This window comes from Micropterus dolomieu, linkage group LG05 (genome assembly GCF_021292245.1).
Source record: "Micropterus dolomieu isolate WLL.071019.BEF.003 ecotype Adirondacks linkage group LG05, ASM2129224v1, whole genome shotgun sequence".
Lineage (NCBI taxonomy): Eukaryota > Metazoa > Chordata > Actinopteri > Centrarchiformes > Centrarchidae > Micropterus > Micropterus dolomieu.
The window spans coordinates 5,004,204-5,010,764 of record NC_060154.1 but is presented as its reverse complement, the minus strand read 5'-3'; positions in this window follow the sequence as shown (position 1 = coordinate 5,010,764).

Genomic DNA, 6,561 nt, shown 5'->3' with positions numbered 1-6,561 from the left:
GATGTGTTGGCTGCTGATTGATGTAAGTTAATTAGTTTTAGCTTAAGGCACTGCAGTGTTTCACATGACTGAGCAATAAAAAACCTACGCCATAACTTAAACCTAAGAAAACCTCAAAGCTTCTCTAATTGTTAATTCTAATACTTTTGTCCTCCTCCCTTTAGTCAACTGTACGTTTTTGTTGTTAGCTTATGGTTTTCTTTGTAATTATTTGTGGAATGTTGTGTATTTTAATATGTTTTGCTTATGTGACTCCTGAATTGATGGTATTTTGTGTACTTCAATGTTTTTATTAATATGAAGGTTTTGTTAGTATGTTGAATGTTGTCTGTCTGTCTGTCTTGCACAATGAGCAAACTTAAAGTGCGTCCTCTTGTTCTGTCTAACATTCAAGCTGATCTACTAAAACAACTTGTGTACCACTGTCTTTTTAAAGAAACATTTACATTTTCTTTTAAATTTCACTGTTACCCTGTCAATCTTTTGACAAAAGGACATAAAAAGGGCCTACAACATGATACATAGCGTAATAACAAAAACTTAGTTCAGTGACTCACCTTCAACAATTGAAACCACCATTTTTGTCTTTGGGCCTCATTTAATCTTCCAGTTGTCCACCTCTGGGTGCCAAGCCAGGGTTTGAAACCCACTTATAGACTGTATGAGGGTGATGGCCGTGGACTGCGAGGCCACTGGGTCTATCTGATAATTGACTGTCAAATAAAGGGCTGTTCCTATCTGGAGGCCTCTCTGACACCCACATCAATCTGTCTTCACTTAGAGAAGGCCTCGCCCAGCCCTGCGCTCCCACAACAGCCCCTCCCTACACCCTACCATTCATCCATCTACCACTTCATCCCTCGCACCCTCTACACCCAATTATCCATCCATCTATCTATCTATTTATTGGCCCTGACCATTTATCCCTCAGCCTCCCTCCCTCCTTCGCTCTATCCCATCAACACCACTTCTCTTGACGTGCTAACAGCTGTTTGACAGTAATGGCTCTAAAAGCAGAGTAGGGTGCCAGTCGATGTGTGTGTGTGTGTGTGTGTGTGTGTGTGTGTGTGTGTGTGTGTGTGTGTGTGTGTGTGTTTGTGTGTGTGTAACATAGCCGAGAGGCCTTGAGGCCTCAAGAGGCTTCCACACACTGCCATCATCGACAACTGATGTCTCATACACACATGCAGACACCTGTACGGTCACAGACAAATGCACACACATTCCAATCAATATTAGGTGTATGTCTATTCAACCTCACAGCTGGCATGTCATTGAAAGTACTATTTCTTAGTAGAAATTATGAAAAATGTACTCTCATATAAACGGCAAGAAAAACTATTTATAGCACTATCAATATGTTTCTGAACCATCACTGTAATTGCACTCAGATGAAGGACTACAGCTGAAACACTGAAATGCATGAGGCCTGTGTGTGTGTGTGTGTGTGTGTGTGTGTGTATGTGTGTGCGTGCGTGTTGAAGCAGTTTTTTGTCAGTAGGACCGTTTTGTACAGTCATATCTCTCAGCAGACATGAATCAACAATGTTACACACCAAGCTAACACTTAAATCAGAAACCCTTCATTAGCACTATGAATGTAAAAATTCCACAACTTATTTGCGACATGAAATTGTGTTTACATCACTTTAGGTATGCATGTATGCGTATCTTCATTCTTGCATGTATTTGTGAGTGTGTGTGCATGTGTGTGTGTGTGTGTGTGTGCGTGTGCGTGTGCGTGTGCGTGTGCGCATGTTCACCTCGAGCCATTTGTCCCGCCCCTCCACAGGCTGTGTATTGTGATGCTGTCAACTAGCTGTTTGATGGATGGCAGACAATTACATGAAGCCTCATCCTCTGGCTCATCATCTGAACCATTAGTTATAGATAGACTACACACACACACACACACACACACACACACATATAGACTTCTGCTGCCACTTATCCAGCCGCCATCTTTAGGCAGCACACACACTTAGACATAGTGATGTTTTTGTTTGACTTCTCTATAATCATCATTCACTTTCTTTGTCTCTTTTGGTCAGTGACGCTCCTGTCCTGCTCTTCATTCAAATCCCACATACTCAGTTAATCTATTTTACACTTCCATACTGTCTATATCAACCTGTCCTCCTTAAAATCAAAATCATATTTTGTTCCTGCAGTGCTACAACTCAAAATAAAGTGCTACGATGCTTTAGATCCACCCACAACACACACACACACACACACACACACACACACACACACCCACACCATTTATATTACAACAATAACTTTAGTAAAATAGATTTAAATAAATACAACAGGAACGTAGCTCCTAGGAGGAGGCTGATAGAAACATATTGGCACAATAGCACTGAAACCTGGAATAATGCACATGCAAATATCTACAACATTGTTCTTTCTCGCGGCACGGTGGTGCGGTGGTCTGCGTGGGTTCTCTCCGGGTGCTCCGGCTTGCTCCCACCATCCAAAGACATGCGGCCTAGGTTGATTGGTGACCCTAAATTGTCCTTAGGTGTGAGTGGTTGTTCGTCTATGTGTGGCCCTGCGATGGACTGGCGACCTGTCCAGGTTGTACCCCGCCTTTCGCCAGATGCCAGCTGGGATTGGTTCCAGCCCCCCGCGACCCTGTACGCAGGATAAGTGGTTGACTTGTTCTTTCTCTGCAATTGTTGTATTATTTTTCTCTATTCTTTTTATTATTCTTATATAACTTGCACTGTAAATTTTCAAATGTTGTTTTTTGAAAGAACATGTCAAAAATGCATCTAATTTTTTGAAGGTCAACAAAAAAGAAGAATCCAACGAAGGTTAAAATCAAGGGCCACTGGACTTGGTTGAAGATACTGGAAGACGTTTCGTCCCTCATCCAAAGGACTTCTTCAGTTCTGACTGACTGGCCTCAGGTCAAGACTCTGCAGTCTACCTACATCTGAAGGACAGAGGACACTCGTTTGAGGACCACCAGGTGCACATTTTAGACAGAGAGGATGGATGGTTTGAAAGAGGTGTCAAGGAAGCCATCTAGAACAGGGTTGAGAAGCCGTCACTGAACAGGGGAGGGGGTCTACGCCACCACTTATCCCCCACTTACAATGCTGTCCTTTCATCACTTCCCAGGAAACTCAACAAACGTAACCTATTGGCCTCAGGTGAAGATACCAACGATGGTCGTTCAGTCTTGGCCACAGGTAGTCCTAACGACTGTAACGACTGTCGTCACAGCAACAAGGAACACTAACGAACCAGCGGTATCGATGACCCGGGCCAACGACCCCACTGAGGTTAAATAGCTGAGTTTCCCTGCCAGTCAGTCAGAACTGAAGAAGTCCTTTGGATGAGGGACGAAACGTCTTCCAGTATCTTCAACCAAGTCCAGTTGCCCTTGAATTTAACCTTCGTTGGATAACTATGACCTGGATGACTGAGAATCTTCATAGACAAAGAAGAAGAATCTCTCTTTTACTAAATGGCCACAAAGGTATTGAAAAAAAGGTAATTTGGACTAATGGTTTATAGTTGTACTTTTGTTTTGTACAATTTAAAAGAAAGAGTTATTACAGAAGTCATAAATGAAGGTCTATAACTGTAGTCCCACTCACTTTAAATGTAAGAATTGGCCACCTGTCAAAATTATACTCCAAACTAATTAGGGGCAGCATATCACCAAAAGGTCTGTTATAATCAAGAATGAATTGCACTTTCCCCTCCTTAGGTATCTTTCTTTCAGCAAACAGTTAACTTATCAAACATATTAACACTGTCAGTCACATTATACAATTAAAAGCCATTGCTAAATATTCAACATTTGCAACAGCTGTTTACTACCCAGAAACATTATGAGTTCAGTATCAAACTTTATCCCTTTATGTGCCAAAAGCTGTAGCAGCGCAAAGCAATTCCAGTGTTTACTCTTGTTTTATTTCTGTTTCCTTCACTTCTTTCTTTGCTGCCAAACATGGTTTCTTGTCCTCAAGGCAGCACTACTTCTTCATCCTCTCATGTTGGACTGAGGACAGACTGGACACTTCTGTAACTCACTATCGCCTCTTGAGGTACAAAGTGGTAATTTGACACAGGACGGGGCAGGGCTAGCTGTTTAGCATGCTAACTTTAGTGGATATCTCTGTAGATTTGACTTAACATAAAAACTATTATTTGTTCACATTCTGTTGATGTTTTTAGTACATTTTTGAATGTTTTAAACTAAAATTCTTTAGCTCCTTTAAAGCTGCAATGTGCTTTTACACAACAATTATGTACATATTGTATTTACACTATCGGTCGGTGTCTTTCATTGAAGCTGTGGGCATTTGCTGTTAGTGTGGCCAACAGTAAGGTAAACAGGGCAAGACAGACACAGCAAAAACAACACAATACAGCAAACCTTGATGATGTAGACAATAACGCAATCTAAACGTAGAGGGATAGCTGCAAAAAGATGTATACTGCTAGAGAGATATGCAGCATTGCATAGGACAAAACATAAAGTAAATTAATGTACAGAAGATTCAGATAAGTGCCTAAAGTGCATTTACTTGCCTTGGGATTTATTAAAAGAAACATTTAGGTGTCCAAACAAGGACAAATTCACAATGTAGGTGTCATGATTTCTTGACTTGTATGACCTCTGTCTTCTGTCTCCTACCTATCAAAACATTGACCTAAGATATTGTGTCCTGAGTCAGGAGATATTGTTCATACCCCTGGTGGGTCATGAAAAGATATGTTTGGACAGAATGTTACTTTAGTGTCACAGTAATGTTAAGAGCTTTACAAATTGAATAAAGCTAAACACTTTAATAGAAAAGTTGGCTGGACAATGTGTATGTTTTACAATGAGAAACACAAATTCACCAAGAGTCGGTGAAGCTGGGTAATGACAAGTTTTTTATCTTTAGTATGGCTCCTTGGTACATGCCAGTTCAGAAGCACAATTATGGGATATTGGCCAAATTTAAAAACACAATTTGTTAACCGTAGTAAACCAGAATTTAGCATTAAACCTGCAATAACTGGTTTTTGGGCCACTTGTGGGCAGCAGAAACAAGTTGTAAACACAACATTGACAAACTGGCAAAGGCTATCATCCCCTTTTAAATAACAAACTTATTAACACATCTAGTAGTTACAGAGCAACATTATTATTCACTTGGAGTTGCTTTTCTGGTCACTTGATGAATGTAAGTCTAATATTTTCTTTTTGTGCAAATATCTGGTTCTTTAGTAGCTGAACTCTCCACTATGTTCACCAGCTATGTCTGCTGTTCGCTGCTGAGCAGGTAGTGTGCAGTGGGTTTTTAGAGCTATTTCTCTGAAAACAGCTGAATGCTGCAGCCAAAAATGACACAATTAGAGTGGTGAGATCGAAGCAAAACAGTAAAGTTGAGGGACGGACACATAAACAAAGAGCTGAAACTCACAATACACCATAAAGCCGAGAGGAGCTGCAGATTTAGGTATCATTGGCCCCTTTCACACTGTCACATCGTTTTCACACAAACACACAACTATGGAATGTAAGTTTTGTTCAGATAAGGATTCCCAGTTCAAAGAAAAGTAAGACAGATTGACTGGCTGAACACAATAAGGTACAGGATACCCTGTATAAAGCGTAGGAGTTAAACACCAGAGACTGGGGTTTGCATCCTGAGTCACGTGATTAAGTTGGTCAAGGTCAGGGAAAGATCATGGTTTCACTTACATGTTAAAGAAGTAAACACGTCCTGTCTAATATTGTCGCTGTTTACTTTTTCAATATTTAAGACCAGAATCCAGAATCTTTCCTTAACCTTACTTAAGAGCTGTGAGTGTGTTAACATAACCATAAAAAAGTTTAATAATGACTTCACTGAACATTTTGTCAGATATATTGATTATTGTTATCAAGATCATTTCTAGGAGAACAGGTTATAAAACAAAAAAAAGAAGTATGAAGACAATAAAAAAAATAAATGAATATATATTTGTAAAAGTCTGTCCAGTTCTTTAGAAAACAGAATGGTCTTTCTTTTACTACTTTAATACTTGTTAAAGCATTTTTACTGTATAAAAAAGATAGAAGTTCATATATGTAATGGCTCAAACAACTGAAAGTTTAATTTGTTATTAGTACAATCAAAAGACCTCTGTCAAGACTTATATGTGGTAGATGATTTTTTATAGAAATTAAAAGACCTGGCAGATTTGCATGGGATCAAAATAACACCTTTGGCCTTTATTACAAATTTCCAATAGTCCTTAGAGAATAAATATTTTCCTTTCCACTCTCGTCTCACCTCTCCTCCTTATCACCTGATTTCTGAACAACACCTGGAGCTGAGAGCGGCACTACAGTATCTAACCAGGAGGTTTAACAGCTTGACTATCCCTTGTTCCTCTCCGTCCACTAATGCAGCTCTTAACACCCTCATCACCCCTTGCTATAACCCTCATTAGCTTATCAGGACAAGACAAAAGGGAATATTAACACCACCTAGCCTGCTCAGGGGCCAAGCTGTGGTATCACATCTAGATAGCAGGTATTAGTCTGTGAGTCTCCCCATCCTC